This window comes from Sphaerodactylus townsendi, linkage group LG07 (genome assembly GCF_021028975.2).
Source record: "Sphaerodactylus townsendi isolate TG3544 linkage group LG07, MPM_Stown_v2.3, whole genome shotgun sequence".
NCBI lineage: Eukaryota > Metazoa > Chordata > Lepidosauria > Squamata > Sphaerodactylidae > Sphaerodactylus > Sphaerodactylus townsendi.
This window is the reverse complement of record NC_059431.1, coordinates 65160324-65183647: the sequence shown is the minus strand read 5'-3', so window position 1 is coordinate 65183647 and position 23324 is coordinate 65160324. Positions and strand designations below refer to the sequence as shown.

At 41.5% G+C, this 23324-nt stretch overlaps 1 protein-coding gene across 7 annotated transcripts in view; it reads right to left on the bottom strand.

Annotated features, from left to right (window-relative positions):
* SEMA4D (semaphorin 4D) overlaps window positions 1–23324 on the bottom strand; it is a 140218-nt gene that overhangs the window by 91350 nt on the left and 25544 nt on the right. Inside the window, exon 1 of one of the 7 annotated variants that reach the window (XM_048503035.1) lies at window positions 2065–2151. The exons of the other annotated variants lie outside the window; for them this stretch is intronic. The gene's annotated coding sequence lies outside the window, so the exon portion shown is untranslated. Of the gene's footprint in view, window positions 1–2064; window positions 2152–23324 lie in introns of those variants that run through there. 7 annotated transcript variants of the gene reach the window in all.

The window sequence follows — 23324 nt, the reverse complement described above, 5'->3', positions numbered from 1 at the left end:
TGCAAACAAATAAAAATGAGTAACATTCAAAATTACTTAAGTTTAGTGATAGCACAGATACAGGATTGTCAGAGGAGTGGCAGATATATATCCTATTATTTGATCACACACCAGCTCTGCTTTTAAAAAATGCAGAGCCAGAAAGTGCTACAGATTTTGATTACTACAGATTATGGTTTCAAATTGTGGTAATGCCCTGCATGATCCATGATTGCATTCAAGGACGTAGGTAAGGATTTTTTTTCCGGGTTTAACTCCCCCCCCCCCCATTACATGTCCAAAGCTCTGCCCTGTTTGTGTTTTTTGTATTTTTAAATTGTTTTTTCAGTTTTTGCCCTGCAGGGGGCGCACTTTTTAGGCTAGAAGCACCAACAATTCAGGGATTGTTTTGGAGACTCTCATGATGATACAACCAAGGTTTGGTGAGGTTTGGTTCAGCAGGTCAAAAGTTATGGATTCCCAAGGGGGGAGCCCCATCCCCTTGTTTCCAATGGGCGCTAATAGGAGATGGGGGCTACACCTTTGAGGGTCCATAACTTTGGACCCTCTCAACCAAACTTCACCAAACCTAGGTAGTATCATCACTAAAGATACCCTGAAAGTTTGGTGCTGCTAGCTTAACAATTGCACCCGTGACAGCAGGCAACCCCCAAATTTCCCCAGATTCTCCTTTTAAATCCACCCCCTTCGGCATGGATTTAAAGGGAGAATCGGCATGGATTTAAAGAGGGATAATTCACCACAAAACAGCATCACTTTCAATGTTGTTTTAACTGGGGACCCCAGATTCTCCCTTTAATGTGGATGTAAAAGGAAAATCTGGGCTCCCTAGTTTAAACACCATTGAAACTGATGCTGTTTGGGGGTAGATTCCAGCATCATAGTGGCCGCCCATGGGGGGGGGAGGCACTCCAAACTCAGATTTTGCACCGGGCCCCATTTTCCCTAGCTACGCCTCTGCCTGGAGGAAAGGGCAGAAGGGACTGCCGGCTGGGAGCCCAGCCGGTGGGGGTGGCGGGGGTGCGGGGCAGGGGAGTCTGCCATCCCTGGTCTCGGAGAGCTGCTTTTATAAGCACTGAGGCTGGGGCGGGGCTTGGGGAAGTGTGGCCATGCCCCCAGGGGCAGGTGGGGGAGTGACCCCACCCCTGAACCCACCCCATAACAAATCTATACCTACGGAACTGATTGCTTTAGAACAAACTTCAGAAATGTATATGAACATTTACATGCATTTATCTCTGATCATTTTGAAATTCCACTTTTTAACGCTCTACCGCTTAAATTGCTAGCAGAACATTTAATATCTTCTAAATTAGGATTGGTCTAGGAAGCTTGTAACATCAAGCTGAACATGGGCTACCAGCCATGACAGATCTCTGTCAAACCTTTGTATTTGAAGACTTGGGTAGCCAGCCAAAACCAGACATTTATCAAGCTGGGCTGGGCTGCCCTCCAGGAGCATCACACATGGTAAAGGCCTGAACTCAGCCTTTAGCAAAAACTTTAAACCACCCAAATAGTTCTTTATTTATTTATTAAGATATTTATACCCCACCTTTCACTCAAATGGTACCTAAATTGGATTACAACATAGATTTCCCACCTCTACGTTATTTTGTTATTAATAATCTTGTTATTATTTTCATAGGCACCCACTGTGAAATAGGTTAGCATGGCCCAAGGTCACTCAGCAAGCTTCCAAGGCGTAATATAGATCTGAATCTGAATCTCCCATATCCTAATCTGACACTCTAAACACTATACCCCCAATCAATCTTGTTATTAGATTATCAAATTATTGCTCTACAAGTGGCACTGACAAATAGTGTGATTTGATAGTTTTTGCCATACTGACTCCGAGACATATAAAATATATAAATTGCCATCTTCTATAAGTGTGGATATAGGAGTAAAATAAAAGATATCTATTGCTACATCTTGTTAGTATTCTCAAGCAAGGTTTTCTCCCTAGTTGTCTAAATCAAGATTTTGTTAAAGAAACCAGTTTTTTGGGGAGATAAGCAGAAAAAAGAATATATGTTTTTAAGCAAGATCAAGACATACCTAAAAGTCAGGATATGAAGAATTTCGACAGATATTGGCGTGTTTCATACTACTTCATAACATCATTCTCTGCAAATGCCATGAGAATTTGGTGTTTGTACACCATTCAACTTGTCAGTTTTTCATGATATTATAAGGAATCCTGGTGTAAGTGATGAAACAAATAATGGATCGATTAACCTCAAACATCACACAAACTGTAAATAACTTTAGTTGTCTCTGAACTCTCAAAGGTATTTTTCTAACAAGGCTCAAATGTTCAACTGCTACAAAGAGTTTTGCATTTTTCTATCTGTGATGAAGTAGGTCCCCAAAATAATGAAAAGCAGTATATCAACTCCCATTTCATAAAATCACCTTTCTTCTAGATAATTCTTCAAATTTACTGAAATAATCTTGCATAAGTATAGCAATCACATACAATGCTGCTTCTTGTTTCACTTTAAAATTTATACAGTATTAACCAAATGCATAGAAGCTACAAGCCAGTTTCACATTTTCTCACCACTTCCTTTTGGTTGGGCCGAGCTTATTTGTCTACATGAACAACTGTGCCCATTTGCCCTGGCAAACACAGATCAGCTAAATCCAGACTTGCATTTATTCAGAGGGGGAACGAGGGGGAACTGCACCCAGGGCGCGCATTTGTCCTGCACCCCCGGAACTCCCCTACCCGCCCCGCCCCAGAACGCCCCACCATGTCACAGCCATGCCCCCGCAAGGCGTGCGCCCCACCCAGTCCCCTGGGTGCTACGCCACTGCATTTATCCCAGCACTTGTTGCTAGAAAACTTTTTATCCACTGGGTAGCTTGTGGACCATTATTTATTAAAAACAAGTTTAAATAATTTTTAAAATACCGGCTTCGTTTCAGCTTTGCTCACAGAGTGCTTGCAGATATAAACATGCACACACAGTCTCTCTCCCTTTAACAACTTATTTCTCTTCTGACTACTAGTTCATTTTAAGGTCAGAATCAAAAATTAACTTTTTTATAATGTTTCTTCTAGAAGACTAGACAATGTTTAGTAAGGAGCTTGTCTTCAGCACTTCATACCACATGCACGAAATTTGTTATAATGAATATTCAATTTCTTCCATGATTAAACTCAGTTAATGTTCATCTCTTGCTGACTGTGGAGTACATCATGTATTTATGGTATTCTACCATTACCTTTCTAGCGCTCATTCATTTAAAAAAAATCAAAAGAGGTTAGCATTTGTTGCTATGATATGATATGAAAGACTAGCAACCCACCCTTAGCACCACAAGTAAAACTGACAGTCAGCCATTATGCAATTGCACTTAAAATGACCCACATTTTCAAGATTTCTAGCAGGACAGGATGGAAGGTCTTTTGTTAATAATGTGATTTGACACCGCATTTTAAAAGCAAAAGGTGGAAATGTCACACTGAGCTCAATGAAGGGCTTCAGCTACTCATGCTTTAAAAGTGTTAGATTTTTAACTAATTCAAACTAAATGTAAGACAATCATCTACAAATATAGCAATTTACTGGAGTGTTGCGGGATTTCCGGGCTGTATGGTCATGTTCCAGTAGCATTTTCTCCTGACGTTTTACCTGCATCTGTGGTGGCATCTTCAGAGGAGAAAATGCTACTGGAACGCGACCATACAGCCCGGAAACCCCACAACCCCAGTGATTCCGGCTGTGAAAGCCTTCAACAATAGCAATCTACTGTACAATGAATTTGCTTCTACCCATTTCAAAAATTTCTCCAATTATTGTGCAAACATCAATCACTTATTTTTTAGCCAGTGAGGGTAATTAGTAAAATGCATCCTATGGATGAGATTTCACATACACAAAAGGAATCTTTACATATGATTCCTATCACAGGATTGAGTGTGGTATAGCAGATAAGAGTGTTAGTTTTGGATCAAATAGCTTGATGCTCAACAAAGCACAGAACAGTCATTAGAAAGTTGGATAGACAGCCTATCCAATTCTACATTGGGAGAAAACCTATTTAAATTTTAAGTCTTTCCAGAGGTAACGAACTGTCTTACACATAACCAGTGTCTATTTTGAGCCATTCACCTGACATATCCACAGTGCACAGAAGGTGAAAGGAGTGTGTTAGTCTGTCCATGACCCTTTGAATATGAGAATAATGTCTGTGCATGTACAAAGAGTTTTTGCATATTCCTGATCACAGAGATGGAGGCTATGAATAGGCATAAGGTACTGTGCTCACTTTCCAAAATGGAACAATGGTCAGAGTTGGGACCAGTGCTCTTATTCCTGTCTCCCCACGTGTGTTCTTTCTGTCCTGGATATGTCAACTGAACAGGTAAACCATTCACAGACAACTGTTGTGATGAGATAAAAGAGAAATTGACCCAGAAAGACATGAATTTACAAGAAATGAATACCAAACCATACACAAACACAAAAAGCAGTTTTCAAAAAAAAATCATGATGTAAGAAAATAGCATCTCTGTCTAGTGGTCACAACATCAATAATTAATGCCAAGGGGGTTGGGAGGACAGGCAAACTACAGATATATTTTCTCTAAAAGGGCTTCCCAACTTTGAAAACCAAGTACTATGGCAGAAGGTAGACCCACCCAAATATGGCCTGAAAGAAGAAAAAAACTGCTGGACACACAGAATGGGAGGGATTCCCTGAGCCTCCCTTTATTGAAGGCAGAAGAGTCATAAATCTTTTAGAAGCATCTCTTAATTTATGATGGTAGATTAACAAAATGTGGTGAATTGAGGCTCTGCAATGATTACCAGGTGTGGAATCACATCGCCATCCGTGACTGGTACCCCTTGCCACTAATCTCTGATCTTCTGGACTGTGTCAAAGGATCCACCATCTTTTCCAAGTTGGACCTCTGTGGCACCTACAACTTGATCAAAGTTCATGCTGGGGATGAGCGGAAGACAGCTTTGGGGACCCAGTACGGCCAGTATTTGTTGAAGCAGCGGTTACTTGGGAGTAGAATCAATGCAGAATCAACTGACTGACACAGTCAACGGTGCAGAAGTTCTATTTATTGCTACAACTACCAAAGTGCTTCGCCAGACAACAGGTGTTTGCAGGCACACTCCTCTGTGTTCTCTTTGCTAACTATATACAATACAGGTGCCAATCAGCTACACAGGTCTTATCAGTTATACACACGTTACTATTGTTGCATTCGACACTGATTATGCACAGGGCACCTGTCTAGGGATGGACACATCTGTCATATAGATTTTGCTCATCTACACATGTCTTTTTGACAGGTTCTAACACCCCTTCCAAAACTGGAATGACAGTATGTATAGTATTTACAGAGACTACACTTAGCTGTTCACATAACAAGTCATATTTCTCTTTGGAGGTAGGCTTGGTTAAAGCATCTGCAATATTCTGTTTAGAGTCAATGTATTGCAGTTTCACAATCCCATTTGTCAAACTGCAATACCTGGTCATGCCGTTTGGTTTGCGCAATGCCCCAACTGTGTTCCAGCGGTTTATTAACTCTGTGTTCCAGGACATGCTAGACCAGTTTGTCATCACCTACCTGGATGACACCTTAATATTTTCTGATGACCCCTTGCAGCACTGCCAACACGTCAGGACGGTGTTTTAACAATTGTGGCAGCACCAATTGTATGCAAAACTGGAGAAATGTGTCTTCCATGTAACCACTGTCGACTTCTTAGGACACCAGCTCTCTCCATTGGGAATTCAGATGAACCCTGGCAAGGTTTAAGCTATCTTGCAGTGGCAAGCACCAAGAAAGCAAAAGAAGATATAGTGGTTCATAGGCTTCATGAATTACTATGGAATTCATAAGTTGCCACCAGGCACCTGGGATCCAAGCATCCTGGAGCTGGCTGATGGTTGCCGATTGATCCCATCCCCCAAGATCTCTGATTGGCGGCCACTTGGAGGAGTCGCTGGCGCCCAATGGTCCTGGAAACCTTGGCTGTGCCCCTCCCCCCTGACCTAGGGAGGCCTTCTTTTTCCCACTGTGGGCTCTGTAGTCGACCCACGCGGTCAGCGTAAGAACGAGACGAGACGCGGAGATAACATCTGGTGGAGATCGCCAGCAGCGGGAGACCGGAGGTCCGTGTTCCTAGCGAATCTCCCGTCTGCCGGCTCCTCTAACCTTTTATTGTTATCCCATAGCGGGCAGGTAGGAGGGAGGACCGTAGGGAGTTCGTGGGAGAGCTGGAGCTCGGGAGCTCACCATGTGATGCATGATCTCATCTGGCTACGTGCGGAGAGGAGCGTACGCGTCTGAGCCTAATCCTCACCTGGGGGCAAGACCATTGTCCCTGCGCCCGGTGATTGAGTCAGACAGTTCATGACCCGTGACTCATGGGGGGATGAGGAGTGGGGGTGCGATGCGACCGGCAAGGCCGCAGGTCCGTTGGCGTCCCAACGTTCTACTACGGCACTGCTGGGTCGACAGTGCACTACTACAGGCTCACATTGTGGGGCCCTGTGCAGAGCACTCCTTGGATGCCGCAGGCTTGGTCCTGCTCCGAGCTGGGCCGGTTCCCCCATCCCCACTAGATGGTAGAGAGGCCCTTGAGACTGCGTGCGGCACAGCCCTCGCTGGGTCAGTTGTGCTTCTGCCGCCCATGGTGCCACTGCTTGCCCCTGCTCTTAAGGCACCTGGTCCTGCCTGTGGCATGGAGGGGCACTCAACTGGGTTGCCCCTATTGCCCATGCTGTTCCCTCCTGCCACTGGTGCTCCTTCCCCCCACTGGGACTTTTTTTGCTCTTTTCCATGGCATTGCCTGCCCGAGCTCCAAAAAAAGGGATCCCTTTTATCACTGGGCCTTGTTGTTCTCCCTCGTGTGCCACTTGAAGTTCTCCGATCCGCCGGGCTCAATCCACCAATTCTCAATCACTTGCTGCTGCAAGTCTGCTGCTGCTATCTTGCTCAATTCAGGCCTCCTTCTGTTGACTAGAGGCACTAGGGTAAAAACCTGTTTTCCCACTGCTCCACGTGGCCTGATAAACAGCTGCCAAATGACACAAGGGAGAGGGAAGAGAAGCCGTTGGTGGTCAGGTGAGAAGAGGAACAGGATGGCCTGGCCTGCCCATATAAGGCCGTGGCCCCACCTCCTCCAGGCATGTCACTTGCTCATGCTGGCAGCCGGGCGGCCCAGCCCCACGCTGGGTTGGATGGAGGCGCTGAGCCTGCCCTACCCCTGGGCAGCAATGGTGGCCAAGGTAAATCTCAGCTGCTCTTTATTCCTCTGAGAACAATCCAAAAATACCCCCACATAACAGTAATCCTTTCTGCGCCTGGGGACAGATGCCAAACACTGGAATAAACTGAGTGAATTTGTTTAATTATAATCACAGTTCATCTGTAGTGGAAGCCACTGATGGGTAGCTGAGACTTTGCTATGTACCCTGGTTAAAATGCTTACTCAGATAAGCTGGTTATCTGTAATTCAGCCCAGATGTCTGGAGAGTATTAACCAGTCTTTATTAGAAAACATTGCCAGAACTACAAACAAAAAAGTCTGCAATCATATTATATACCAGTGATGGCGAACCTTTTTGAGACCAAGTGCCCAAACTGCAACCCAAAACCCACTTATTTATCGCAAAGTGCCAACATGGCAATTTAACCTGAATACTGAGGTTTTAGTATAGAAAAAACGGCTCAAAGGCACATGGGAGTAAGCTTAGTGGTAGTCGGTGGCTTTGCTTTGAAGCAACCGTGCAACGCTTCAAATGGGTGAATCACGACCCTAGGAGGGTTTACTCAGAAGCAAACCCCATTGCCAGCAACCGAGCTTACTCTCAGGTAAAGGATCACACTTTCGTTCTTCCCTTGAAAATCAGTAGGGTTTAACAGCGTTTAACAGGGTTACCTACACTGCTTCCCCAAAACTAGGTCTTAGGTTTAATGCTAATAATCTCCCTGAAATAATTACACTATTATCACATGACGAACTCTGTGCACCCGTGCCATAGGTTCGCCACCACTGTTATATACATACTGCATTTGCTTTTTGTACTTTCTTTTACTCATTACAGCACATTAGTCCACTATTAACTCACAAGAATCTGTCAGCTCATCTGTTCATATATGCCTATATCTATCATTTATGCTTTAGAACTAAAAACACCTCCTGTAAATTCTCCAATTTATTTGGCACAGGGAACCAAGCAGGTGGGCATTCCTAAATTTATACTAAAAGGCTGTAACATGTAAGTTTATGTACAAAAGGGGGGGTTGTTCTTTATTGTCTTATCACCTGCATACTAACAAAATTCCTTCAAATCTGTACTACAAATTTCTTCTTACAATACTATCTTCTTGATAGGTCATACAATGCCTACAATTTCAACACTCCAACTCCACTCTAACAAGGCCACTGGCTACAGTAGTATAGTCTATATAAAAATATAGCGTATCAGGCTGATGTCTCAACAACAGTCATGGATATGTACATTCAAACTAATACAACATGCAATTTGTTTTCTGAATACACTTAGCCATTTACTAATGAGGAAATGAGTGACAATTAACCAAACTAAGGATGTAAAACATTAAACATTTAAATGAAAATGATTAATGTTTTATATAATGCTGTAAACATTTTCTGTTTTAAAAATTAGCAAAGGGTTATCTGAATCATTTGTTACTGGGGGAATGTGTGTTTTCCATCAGTAGCAAAGCAAATAATATGTACCCAGCTAGACTGTGAGCTAGTTAATGTTTCAACAATGAAATGCTGATAGTTTAAAAACAAAATTTACACCTCCAAACCAAATACTTTGGATCAAACTACATGCTACCTTTTCTAACCAATCAGAATCTGTTTTTTTTCCAGACCTGACATGCAACAGATTTGAGAGGCTTCATTTTAGAGATCTGCAAGAGCAAAATTCAGATTGGGACTGTGGTATGGAGAGGAAAAGAGGCTTTTCCCACTGAGCTGTTTTACCAAGCTGAAATGTAACTGGGGATAATTATTTTCCTCATTTGGGAACTTTATTATTATTGGATTTATATCCTGCCCTATCCCTGTGGGCTTGCGCTTGCAGTGTTCCATGTATGCATAGTTCCAAATGGGGACTAAAGAACTTTTCCCCCAAGGCTGTTTCAGATCAAGGAAACAGGGCTGGGGAGAGGCAGGAGCTCCTCCTTCTCCACAATATGTTCCTGAGCCAAACTGTGTCCCTGAGGACCTTTAAAATGCAGTTTCCCACAGCTGCTCTGGGGCTGCAGAGAAAGTGAGTTGGGTCTGAGAAACCAGTATTCAATTATTTGAAACCGTAACGTGAAGTATAGACCTTTGTGGACAAAAGATGAACAGACATAAATCCACTAGATGTGCTCACAGAAAAATGCTTCTGATCTCAAAGGGACTTCCTGACTAACAATTATGAGGACAGCTGAAACTAAAATCTGTAGCTCTGATTTCAATTGAAGTAGCTGCAATGGTGGCTCAATGTATACACATAAACAGTTGTGTGCATGTCCATTTGAAATGTCCATCATATAGAGAAAGCATAATCAGTTTGTGTGTGAAATACTTAGGTTTCAATCATTGCAGTATAAATTCCAGTAAAAAAAGAAGTGAGATTGGTCATCAGAATCTACAGGGAGCATGTTATCCTAACACAGGAATACCGGGGTGGGGGTGGGTGGGTGGGGATGGTCTGTGGGTGTTCAGGCACCACTTTTGAAAGTCATGTAGGGGGCACATTTCGGGCGTTCACCCCCCCAGCTCAGCAAAGAAGCAGGGCCCAGTGCAGCAGCTTGACCAATCCCCTTGCTCAGCAAGCAGGGTCCGGTGGTGCCATGTTTCTCCCAGTTTCAATGGGATTCCATTTTCTTCCTCCCATCCTTTAATCTACCTGCTTCCTTATATCTGGGTTATATGTTTCATTCACCCACAGACAGGAAAAGCACTGTAGCTGCATATGTCTGTTGCTCTGGTTCTACTCGGGTATTTTTGTTATTCTCTTACTACTGCTGTAGTCAGTAAAGTTGAATACTTCTGAATGTACAATTGCCTCCCTTTCCATTTTCATGGCATTGCTTGCCAACATACAAAGGCTGAAAAGATCCCACACTAGAACAAGGTATATATGTATGAAGGCCACATGCATCTCTTATTCAGTGATAACAGAGTGGATTGCCATAGGGCTGTTCCTCCAAGTAGGTTTTTGCAAATATGAAGTAGATCTGAGCAAGAGTTACTATATTTTGCTGGCCCCCATAATCATTTTTAAACTAAGAGAATACACTGACTTGCTATGTGGCCCCATTATCATCACTATTCAACTAGATGAGAAAGGGAAGATATGAAAATACTGTTACCAAAACAGATTAAAGAAATATAAACATTTGTTTTAAATACCAATATGAAAAGATGACAGCTGAGAGCAGATCAGGCATCTAGAGATGTCTGGATGATGATGAGGTCATTTGCTAATAATGAGGTCAGTAGCATTGCCTTCAAAATGCAAGGTCATTTTTTTTGTTCTTTCCCTCTCAGATTGCTGAATTTATTGATTCTAATTAAGCCCAGTTCCTGCAGCAACAGCAGCTAATATAGTGTCTGGGTCAAAGGATTTCAGGAATTTATCCCCACACTAGAAATTTATCCTTAACACAAACATCAAAATATTACTTTCTAATCTGTACATTTTATGGAGTCTGTACATTTTATGGAGACAAGTCCCACTTAATTAAATGGGAAAATTCCAAATACTCATAATATTGAAGCCTAATTTGCTATTTAATTTTTAAGACAATTCTGTTAAACTCTCTGTATATTGTAGAACTGCCTGATAAAATTCCACTATTAAAATCTGTTCAGAACTCTAGTAACAAAAAAGGCAGATTTTTCCATCCTCCACTTCCTCTAATATTAAATGGATGGTAAGAAGTAGTCTTGCCTGAACTCACTGTCTTTCTAGAACTACTAGAAACCTGGAGAACTAACTGGATTGGTGAATAGACATCACAAAAATATCTTTATCACAGAGGGGAAAAGCTCAGATAATATCTCCACAGATGGATAATTATAAATTCTGCTTTAGTATAAACACAGCCAACAATCACCATACTCCCCTATCTGCTTTAAATTGGAAAGTTCTTCCTAATATTCTCCAACATTGGCCTAGCCCTATGAATACAATGGCAAGGTTTATCCAGGCTTCAAATCATTCTTCTGGCTACAATGGCAGTCACACACAAACACATACCTACATAAAAATCTCAGCCCCCATGTCTATTCAAATCCGTTTTGGGAAGAAGTTGGTTTAAATTGCCTAAATACTAACTATACCTTTCTGTGTAATTTTGTAATTTAATTGCAAGCATGTGTAGCTTTCTCTCTCTGAAATGTGATCACTAGAATAATCTATTAGCAAGGGCCAAAAGTACATCAAGAGCTTGGAGATTAGAATTATAAAGTCAAAGGCAATCTATATAGTAGAAGTGAGAAAACTGCAGAAGCCTATTTATTCAATGTACTCTTACTAGTCCCTAGATTCTAATGTTGTAGCAATATAAAAAAATGAAAGCAGTCCAGTTAAAAACACACATTTTCATTAGAGTTCAATCTTTTGATAAAATCTGGATAATACAGGAGCTCTTCCCTGGCACATTACCTAGGGTTAAGAACCCAAAAATAAATCTGTCCGAATTTAATATCTCCTTTCACTAACAGATCAGTGCAAGTGCAATAAAATTAAGCCGTTGCTCTCCTCCACATTTTGCAAAGTTCCAGTCAATGCCATTACTCTGATGTTCTCAGTCCAGGGTCCCTTTTTTCACAAAAGCCACCTTTCTTGGGCTTTATACTTAGTACTGTGTAAAACTGAAAGTATTGCACCCAAATGATGGATGCTACACAGTTTTCATCACAAAGACCAGCCTAATGCAACACACTACTCTGAACTTCTAATTGCCAACTGAAAGTGACCCTTTGTCAAACAGAGGCACAGGGTAGATAAGGAACAGTTTTGCTTATTGGATTAGATTTATTGGATCACAGAAAGGAGAGGCCATGAAAACTGGTTCTATTTATTCAGTTCTCTTTGTCTGGTGGTTTGTTACCCCACACGTGGAGGGCTCCCTCTCTCCTTGTGCAAGCCTCTGTGGCAGTTTCAAGCTTTTGGCATTTTTGCTCAGCACAACAATGCCTCTTGCTTGCTCTGGCTCCTCCAAGGGCACATTTAGCTGTTCATGGGCTTTTTATGTGTGTTGCCACATTGTAGAATGGCCCTCAACAAGAGACTAGAAGATCCGAGTCTGTTGCCACTCTGGAGGATTTATAAAACAAAACTCCTTAGAACAGCTTTTGGTTCCTCAAGAGGATTGTTTTCTGGCTAGCTTGAAAGATCATGATTTCTTTTGAACTTTTTTGCATTATTTCTGGTTGTGGTTTTAAATCTGTTGTTTTAAGAATTATATTATGTTGTGCTGATATTACTGCTGTTATCTGCGTTCAGTTCCAATTAATGTGGGAGACTCCTAAATGTTTAAAATAAGTACCGTATATACTCGCGTATAAGCCGAATTTTTCAGCCCTGTTTTAAGGCTGAAAAATGCCCCCTCGGCTTATACACGAGTCACCGCTTACCAGCCAGCTCTTCAGGCCTCTTCCGAGGCTGGGGGCATGGCCAGGACGACCTCCCTGTGGCTGCACAAGCCGCTTGTTGCTGCCCTCCTGGGAGGGTGAAGGGGGAACCCCAAGGCACCCCGGCTGGCTGGGCTTCCTCAAATCCTGGGAGGCAGAGGGAGCTGCTTATTTGGGCAGTGACATCAGGGGGGGTCACTGCCCAAATAAGGAGCTCCCTCTGCCTCCCGGCTGGGTTTGAGAAAGCCCAGCCAGCCGGCAGGCAAAGGGAGCTCCTTATTTGGGCAGTAACTCCCCCTGATGTCACTGCCCAAATAAGGAGTTCCCTCTACCTCCCAGCTGGGTTTGAGGAAGCCCAGCTGCAGGCAGCTCCTTATTTGGGCAGTGACTCCCCCTGATGTCACTGCCCAAATAAGTAGCTTCCTCTGCCTCCCGGCTTCCCACCCTCGGCTTATATGCAAGTCAATAAGTTTTCCCAGGTTTTGGTAGTAAAATTAGGTGCCCCGGCTTATACACAAGTCGGCTTATACATGAGTATATACGGTATGTGGTCATTTGTCTAGAGTACTGAATTCCCCTGCCCCTGGTTATATATGTGATATTTTCTTGAATTCCATATACTCACATTTGACTGTTGATCACCCAGATGGCTTCAAGAGTCTTGTTTCAAGCTTTTTAAAAGTGAAACAGAGAAATGCAACAAATGTTTTTTTTATTTCTCAGTTTCAATTCCTATTTGTGTTTCCAGTTGCCTTGAAAAAGAGGAAATTTTAAAAAGTACGATCTTACCAGCTGAGCCACATATCAAGCCAGCTTTCAGATTTCATTTTTCAAGAAAAACTACTTAAAGCTGAAAACAAAATTGAACTGATGGGTGGAAGGAAGCCAGGAAGTGAAAAATGGTAGCAATTTCTTGGGTCAGGGGGTACAGAGTGCACTTTATGGAAGTGTTTGAAAATACTGATTTCGTATAGCTAATTAACTGTAACAGTGAGTCTCAAGAAAGTTAACTGCACTTCAAAAGCCAATACATTTCTCTGGTTTAAATGAATTCAGCTTTTGTACGAACGGTCCATTGGATACTCACCGCGAAGGGCCCTTCTCCTGGTAGGCTAGGAGGACATCTCATGTGGGTGATTTCATACCCCTTTCTCTGGGAGGCAGGAACTAGGTTTTTCCCTGTCCTTCTCATGCGACTCCATTTTACCTCAGTATTCACCTGACACAGCAGTCGTTAACATCATACAACATAACAATTAGAACAGGAAGTAACTGAACAACATTAAAACAAACCAGAAACAAAGTTAACCAGAGCACAACTGGAACTAACCCATGATGTATTAGGGAGGTTCGAGATGTCCTCCTAGCCTACCAGGAGAAGGGCCCTTCACGGTGAGTATTCAATGGAGGCAGCCTCTTTGTTCTTTTAAGAAACACCCAGGTTTTACAATCAAATGTATAGAGAGAGGGGGGGATACAGAAAGCAACACATTTGCTCTTTCAGGATTGATTCAGCTTGACATCCTGATTTGGTGTTATAGTACACCATCAAAAAGTATGCCCTCATCTTTCACAAATGTACATCCCATTCAAGAATAATTCATAACCCTTGCGGATTCCTGTGAGTTTTATGGAGAAAAGAACAAAGTATGCCATAGATCCTGAGCATTCTGAAAACTATTAACAGCCAATACAGGCCACAACTGGAGAAGCCTCATTAATTGTTTAAGAAACAATAATTTCATAATATGGAAATAATCAATTTCATCTGAACAAGAATTTTCTAAATACCCCCAAACACATTTCTTGAGAGGCTGGAATTTTCCATGCTGCTTATTTGAAATGAAAAATTAAGTGCCAAGTTCACATTTTCTTTTCGCACATGTATGCATATGTTGTCTTCCTTGAGGCTAATCAGTGGTTACTGTAATCAGTTTAATAAACAACTTTGAATGCTGAATCACTTTTTTGTCTTTATCCAAACCCAAAGTTCTTAGCAGATTTGTGAAGGATAGAATCATTACAAAGGAAAGCAACATTTGGAACAGAATCAAATACAAATTATCAGCCTCAGATCAGCTGTCACAAAACAACAAGTTTGAACACTTAGCCTGCAATTTGATTTCTGCAAGTTGAAACATCATTTTGTGTTCTAGACCAGGTTTTATTCCATAGGTCACAACACTTCAAAGTTTAACTCAGCAGGTTAAGCACATTAATTTTTTTTCCTTTAGGCATTTCTCACTGCCTACAGTCAAGCCTCATCATGTCCAAAACAGCCTCTCTCCAGAAAATAGACTGGAAACTTGATGTTCCACAGGGTCCTTTTGTGCTGCACTGAGATTCAAAGTATTTAACATTTGTGTGGTTTCTTGTTCATCCATTTTCCAAACTCCAGAATCAGTACACCTCTGAAGATTCTTTGAATCTAAATAGCACCATTGCTTCAAAACAAAACTCACAATATGGTTTAAGAATCATTTGTATCAATTCACTGTGGCTACAAAGAACGACCTACCCTCAGCCACCTCTGTACAAAAAAAATGAACGGACATGCAACACAACAAAGATTCTGATGGCACAGACTACAAGTTCATTGTATGCATAAAATAGTGTGGAAGTGGCCATGCATGTGATGAGGTAAATTACAGCTTATGAAAGCTCATGTCACTATAAATATGCTAATCTTTAAAGGGAGATGGATATATACACAACAGAAAGATAGGATTCAATTATTAAGGCGATAACTTGCACTGTGTCCATGCTGTGTCTACATTATTCCATGATCTCCTGTTGACTGCTATAGCAAGAGAAGATTAACACGTACACAGATAACTCTTCCTTGCTATAGTAACTGTATGACCCACAGTCAAAAAGAGCTTTCTCCTATTGTAAAAACAAAACTCAGCATATACCTTCTGGATCAAGTGAAGATCTGCCAGGTGTATAACAGCACCAGAAACTTTTCCTCAGTGACCAAGTCCTATCGCTACCAAGAGACAGTTCAGAAGGAACTCACATGGAAGACTGTTGTAATGCATAGAAGCTTTTAGGGAAAAAGATAAAACTTGAACCAATGAAACAAGAGCATCCAAGATGGTAAGCCATGGAATGATAAATGATACAACATTTGTCAACAGTATTCCAGCATGGTTTAGTGGCTAAAGTATTAAACCCAGGTTCAAATCCCCACTTTGTGTGACCTTGGGCAAGTCACACATTCTCAGACTAACCTACCTCACAGGATTGTTATGAGGATAAAATGGAGAAGAAAATGATGTAAGTTGAATAAGTAAATGAAGCTGAGTAAGCAAAAAAAGGCACTCTACTTTTTCTCAGCATTTCCCTTATAACTTGTACCAGTATTCTGATAGGTAAAACAGACATTTCACAATTCTGAAAAGGAACAGATAGTGTACATATCACCCTGCAAGATATTATCTATCTCTCATAAGAAAATGATGGGAAGGATGGAAGCATTTCTTTTCAAAACTGCAGAATTTCTCATAAATTGCTAGTCACACAGTTTTAACACCTAAACTGTCCACAGCATAATTTTTAGTCACAAACTTCTAGAAAGATCATTTGGGGATTTCATCCTGCAATAATGCTTTTTCCCCCCAGTCAGCAATACAGTACTAACTACATGCCTTTACCACAGTAATAGATGAAGTAGAGACAATGCAACTGAAAATGATAACTTTTCAGTCATCATCACCACCAGCAAGGTTGACACACAGAATCAGAACATGGTTCCCAACAGGGCTGTGAGGCAGACATATTAATTCCAGGTGACAGCCTACACTATCAGTTGGGAAAACCATTTCTGATTAATTCAACATATTTCCTACTCTCCTAAACCAATACAGATGTTTACAAATGTATGATAATCTCTGAAGTAAGTTATCCCTATAGTTAAGGCATGCCTTGCTGACAAAAAGCCAAAGATAGCAATTGTTTGTGGGGGAAAACAACAAAAACTACTGTATGTGCAACTAGAAACAGCCCACAATATGTCAACATATTTTTTAAAGAAATAAAACTCCCAAACCTCATGCTTGTATCAGTTAGGTCTTTCTCTGTACCATTTATATAAGAATTACAAGCCTTTGAAAATTGTGTCTTTCAGTTAATGGGTTAAAGAGTTAGTTTAGTGTCAAATTTTTGGAGGAGAATAGTAAGGTAAACCATCTATTTTATTTTAGCATTATTCCCCAGATGGCAAGATTAATGCAAAATAAAATATATTCTGAGCCTTGCACTCTGTCCCTCTCTCTCTGACACCATTAGCACTTCCACTGACAGCAAAAATCTGAATAAGCAATTTGACCTGAGCAATTAAATGTATTTCTTTTGTGAATTTCATAATGAAACAGATAAAATTTCCTTTTCAATACAATTATTATAGCACTTTTCAAGGTAAATTGCACTGAAGTGTACTTGACAAAAAGCCCTTCTGAACAGGGATACTTTAGAGTACCAATGTTCACCACTTAAGAGGTGCCAAGGTATTTCTTTTTCATTAGAATATAACACAACAGGACATCTTTATTGTAGCTGGGAAGCATCCAAACTCTGCAATTTATCAGCAACTGATTTGCATGAACATAGAAACTTGTGACTGTCTCACTAATAAAATCTGTAACAACTAATAATTATTAGTTAAAAGATTAATGACTTTTAAAGAGCTTTTTTTCCTGCAAGTTAAACTCTTTTTATGAAATTTCACTTTATTTAAAGGGTGGGAAATTCTCCAACATTTATGAACAAGTAAATACCACAGATCTCAATGTAAACTGTTGTAAGACAGGCAGTCCAATCCAGGGGGGGACAAAGCTATCTGTGAAGTTGCCACAGCCTCATGCAGGCAGAAGCCCAATAAATAAGCAGCTAAGCCCCCCACCACTGCAAAAGCCAGAAGTCCCAGGGGGTTCTTGGGGGCAGAGCAAACATTAGTCAGCTCCCACAAAGAGTTTGCATTGCACCTTTTGGATGGTATATGCCCATTGGCGCTAATTGAGGGCTTTCATGAGGCAGTAAGGGGTTTTCCTGTTTTCTCACATAACACGCCTTTGGAAAGCCCTCTGGAGGCAGTGTGGCAGCAGTGTTGATCACAGTCACCTCCACGGTCTTGACTGAGCTGTAAGAAACTACATTCTGAAAGTACTGTTCAGAAACCATGTACATGAAAATGCATATGACTGTCTGGCTCTACTTAACCACATCAGAATAAACACTGGCTTATTGCCATATCCTGTCTCCAGAAATGGAAATAGAAACATGTAGCTTCAATTCCTGCAATATGTGCTATTCTAAAACGTTATCTGTAGATTATGTTAGTGTAGGGATATGTGGATATCTATGATTCTAAGAAGTTTAAAGGTACTAATATCTAGAGGAGGGATCCCCAAAATGGAGTCCTCCAGCACCTTCCTAGGCACCCACCAAATGTTTTTAGAAAGTAGGCAAGGCCAGGTTGGGTTTTTGTACACTAGGGTTTCTCAATGGCTGTGCAGGGTTTTTTTAAATTGCCTCTGGAGTGGCCCATCGGTTACTCACCTTGAAGGGCCCTTCTCCTGGCAGGCTAGGAGGACATCTTGGATGAGATGTTTTTCCGTCCTTCAGTGAGAGAAGCAGGAAAAAGTTTGAAGTCACTTCCTTTCGGAGCCTGTTGGCTATCTTCTTGCCAGTAAACCCCTGACAAAACAGTATTAACCTCAAATATGTATGTCAAAAAGAGGAAGTAACCACGAAAAAACCACAGGAACTAGGCTCAGGTAGAACAAGAAAAACGTATAACAGAACAAGCATACCCCATAGCTGTGAAAGCTTATGTGTGAAGCTAAATATATATGAGAAGGGGAACTAGTGTTAAACCAGGGAGGGCCAAAATGTACTCCTAGCCTGCCAGGAGAAGGGCCCTTCACGGAAACCAATGGACCATTCTCCTGGAGGTGGAAGACATCTTGGATGGGACCTCCATGAGCAGTGTCTCACAAATACGGGTGGGTTCACACTAGTCCTCAAATGTATGTTCTAACACTGTTCTGCCGAAGACTGTTTCAGCAGAGGTGAAAGATTGGATTTTGTAGCGTCGGACGAAGGAAGATGGTGAAGACCATGTGGCTGCCCTACAGATGTCCTCTACTGAAGAGTGTCTTCAAAATGTTGCATTGGTTTCCGTACACCTAATGGAGTGGACAGTGATGCCCTGAGGAATGGTGAGGCAATGGCTTTATGAGCCTTGATTATGCAAGACTTTAGTGCAGAGCTTTGGACATTTGTCCTGCTAAATTGGGGGGAGAAATGTTAATGAACAAGCTCTCAGTTTTTCGGATGGACTTGGACTTAATGATGAAGGCCTTGAAGGATCTTCTGACATCCAAATTGTGCCAAAGTTTTTTTGGGGGATGAACTGGATTTGGGGGAAAATTTGGAACGACGATTTCCTGTATGAGATGGAAGTTTATGGTGATTTTAGGAAGAAAGGTCAGATCAATTCTTAGGATGAACTGGTCCTTGTGGAATCGCAGAAATTAGCATTGACGGACAATGCTTGTAGTTCGGAAACCCTTCTTGCCGACATGACAGCTACCGGGAACAGGACTTTCATCCTGAGCCATTTCAGATGGATCGTCAGCTACAGAGGTCCTTTTCAAATCCCTGCTGAAGGAATTCCAGGATGTCCAGGATAGTTGGATGTTCTGGGTTTATGTTATTTTTTCTACTCCATGTTGCAAATGTCTTCCATGAGGAGTTATAGATGTTGACTGTGGACTTTTTCCTGGATGCCAGCATGGTAGGTGTGAACTTCTCTGAGTAGCCTTTACGCCTCAGCTGCCCCCTTTCAAGCACCACACAGTCAGATTGAGCCAGCTGGGGTTCAGGTGCCAAATGGGTCCCTGGGAGAGGAGCCCTGGTGAGGTTGGGAGCTGTAGAGACGGTGATGTGGCCATCTCCTGAATGGTGGAGTACCAGAGGCGCCTCAGCCAGCGCGGGGCCACAAGAATTACCATGGCTCCCTCCCTCCATATTCTTCGCAGAAGGTGGGGAATGACTAGGAAGGGGGGGAAAAGGCGTACAACAATTGATTTGGCCACTCCACTGTCAAGGCATCTGTCTCATATGCTGACGGATGATGGTGTCTGGACATGAAAAGTGGGAGTTGGGCATTTTCTGGCGAGGTGAACAGGTCCAGGGACGGTGTTCTGAAACTGACAGATCAGCTGGAAGACGGTCGGGTTGAGCTTCTATTACTACTCCAAGATGCATTGATGACTGAGCCAGTCTGCTTGGAAGTTCAGCGCTCCCTGAATGTGGATGGCTTCTAGGGAGCGGAGGTGGTTTTCTACCCAATGGAGAATGCGAGATGCCTCCCAAATGGAGTCTGGAGGATCGGGATCCTCCCTGGATGTTTATGTATGTTTTTATGGATATATTGTCCATCCAGAGGATGACATGTTGCTGGTGCAGAGAGTGTTGGAAGTGTTGAAGTGCCAGCAACACTGTCTGGGTTTCCAGGAGATTAATTTGAAGTTTGGACTCCTTGTAAGACCACCGGCCCTGGACGTACCAATCCCCCAGAGTGGCCCCCATTCCTGAAGACTAGCATCTGTGAATAGTTGAGGTCGAGAGAAGTCCAGGTAGACCTTGCCCTGTTCCAGATGGTTCTGGAAAGTCCACCACCAGAGACTGTTCTGCAGTCGTGTTGGAATCGAGAGGTTCCTGTTCTGTTTTGGAGTGATGTTCCTCTGGAAGGGACGTAGGAACTGTGGGCATGTGTGCAATATTCCCCATTGAATCTGATCTATCACCGATATGAAGGTGCCCATGAGGCTGAAGAAGAGTTGCTCTTTTGGCTGTGATGACTATGTAGATCAGACGTTATATCCTCTGGATTTTGTCCCGTGGGATGAAGAGAGCATCTTGGGAAGAGTCAATGATGGCTCCTAAATGTTCTATCCTTTGGGAGGGATCCAGCTTGCTTTTCTTGAAGTTGATCATGAAGCCGTGTTGGGTCAACACGTGTTGAACCTCCTCCACGTCTCGAAGCGCTTGGCTGTGAGTGGGTGACCTGATGAGGAGGTCGTTGATATAGGGATGGATGTGAATCCCTCTTTCCCGTAGCAGAGTGATTGGAGCCAGGAGTACCTTTGAGAACACTCTGGGGGCTGTAGCCAGCCCGAACGGCAGCGCTAGAAATTGAAAGTGCTGATCTCCGATATTTTACTATTGTAGCATTCATTGAAAAGTTTGGATTCATTCTAACATCATTTTTCTATTTTATTAACTTTGCTAATTGTGCATTTGGGGGAAGAAAAGATAAAATCATGGCAGGGGTTTTCAGCACTAATAGTACAATCCCATGCAATCAATGCCTTTTGGTTAAAATAACTCTGCATAGGATTTCTATGTAAATATATTTGATGGCAGAATAAGATTTAATGAAAAAAGTTGCATGGTTTTAGCAATATCATAATCAGCAGTCACCTTTAACACAATCACAAGCGATCCACATCCACAACTGTCTTATTTACTTGATGTGGTGAAGGAGCCCAAACTCACATCTGTCATAAAATACTGAATGACTTTGTCAGCTATTTCTAGAGTGGTGAAAATGTTAATGCAATATTAGTAGGAACAACTCTTGGCAAAATCCTTTCTGCTTTCACACATATAGAATTTAACATTTAAACAATTTTTTTCTATAGAGATATTTCCTTAATGCTGGTAACTTGTACCCAAGCTGAAAAGAAAGGCAGATCATGAGTTAAGAAAAACTTGCTACACATTGAATGTTAAAATGCACATACAGAAAATGGAATGAAGATGTGTGTAAACCAAAGACATTCCCAGTCATCCCCTTTTTTCTTCCAATTGGGATACAAAGCCACCTTTCTTCATAAGTAATAACTAAGCAGCTCCTGTTCTTGAAAACTATACTTTGAAGCTTAATGGATATATTATATAATTGAAAATCTGCTTACAAGTCAAGGGTGCTATCCAAAAGAAAGAAAGAGTAAGCATAATCAAGTTCACTAACTACTAAAAAAACACCCTCAGTTCACTGTGACTCTACCACAATTCATGATAGCACAATCAAAGTTGTGATAATATGTATAATTCTACCACATCACTCAAACTACCACACAATTACAACATGAGAATTAATTCAACAAGGAGAAAGTAAATCCTCTAGCCTCAAAAGCATCCAAAAACATAAAATAAATGCAACTCTGAACACAATGAAACCTACTGGCTTGGGAAATTTAGCCACTAAAATAAATACATAAATTCTCAGAATTAGGATCAAAGGGCCAAATAAGTTTTTTTTAATTCTTCAGGATCACATTCTATTACTAATTTAATTTTCCCAGACAGCTATAAAAAGCGGCTTTGAAAATTAATCCCAAAGCCTCACAATAAAGACAAAGCATTTGAAAAAGAAATTCAAATCAATAGGTATTTGACAACAAAGCTGCTGAGTATTTGATAATTTTTGTACAACAGTAATGAATTGGACTAAAGAAATGAATCTTAGAAATCTTCTGCACACAAAATAGAGCGATTATCATGACCTTTTAAAATGTGTATGGGAAAAAGATAGCTGATGTTAGCAGGCTGATGGATAATTAGATTAAAACCCTGAAAATTAAAGACAGACAAGATCAACCTAGGGGGAGAATGCATATTTTCAAACCATTGCAACCATTACCTATTCGAACAGCAGGTCAGACATGGTTTGGAACATTATAGTTCTACCTGCAGAAACTACTGACTAGAAAATTACAAAGGCACTATTTTAACAGGATGCCAGTTACAGTAGATGTTATTCTAAAATACTCATTATGACTTTTCTAGTTTTTAAACTGTATAACTTACTTACACTGGTGGTATCTCCTTTCCCCCACCACTCTGGGAAAACCTCCCTGTTTTTCTAAGTGTGATGGCAAGTACCAGGAGAGATTTTGAAGGCTTTCCCCCACCTATGATGATTAACAGATAATATAACATGATATGACCCTGCCTTATCCATTTCACTCCAGGTGTATCCCTCCTGCAATAAAACTGTATAGCGCTAAAGAAATAAGTGCACCAGCGATCTGAAAAGTTTGCCCATCAAGCCTGAGTGCTAGAAAGAAGGAAGCAGGCACTTTTGTGCATACATTCCATACTGGATGTTCAAGGAAGGTAATTTAATAACTAAGAAATTGGGATCAATTTTTTTTAAAGTAAAAGAAATAAAAGTGAAGTACAATGCACAAACTCTGTACAACTTTGCAATAAAACACTATGCAATAAAACACTATGCTTTCTCCTGGTATATATTTCCTGACATTATGTGTTTTATATAACACCAATTGCCAGCGGTTACAAGGACAAAATCACTCAATGAGCTTTGTCAAAGATTTGAATGTGAGTCTGCACTAAGTACAAGTACAAGAAGTTAGCAACATCACCATATAAGCTCTCAGGTGTTCCTGTGCAAATTCAGCAAAAAAACTCAGTAGCTTGGATCCAGCAGAGGGATTTCTGAAAACAGAAGAAGCTATGTGATTTTCAATTATTCCCCTATCAATAACGCAGACCAACCACCGCCCACCGCCCCCATAGCAACTGCTGAGCCTGGGCCTGAGAGAAGAATGGCCCCTGAGCCAGCTGGGCTGT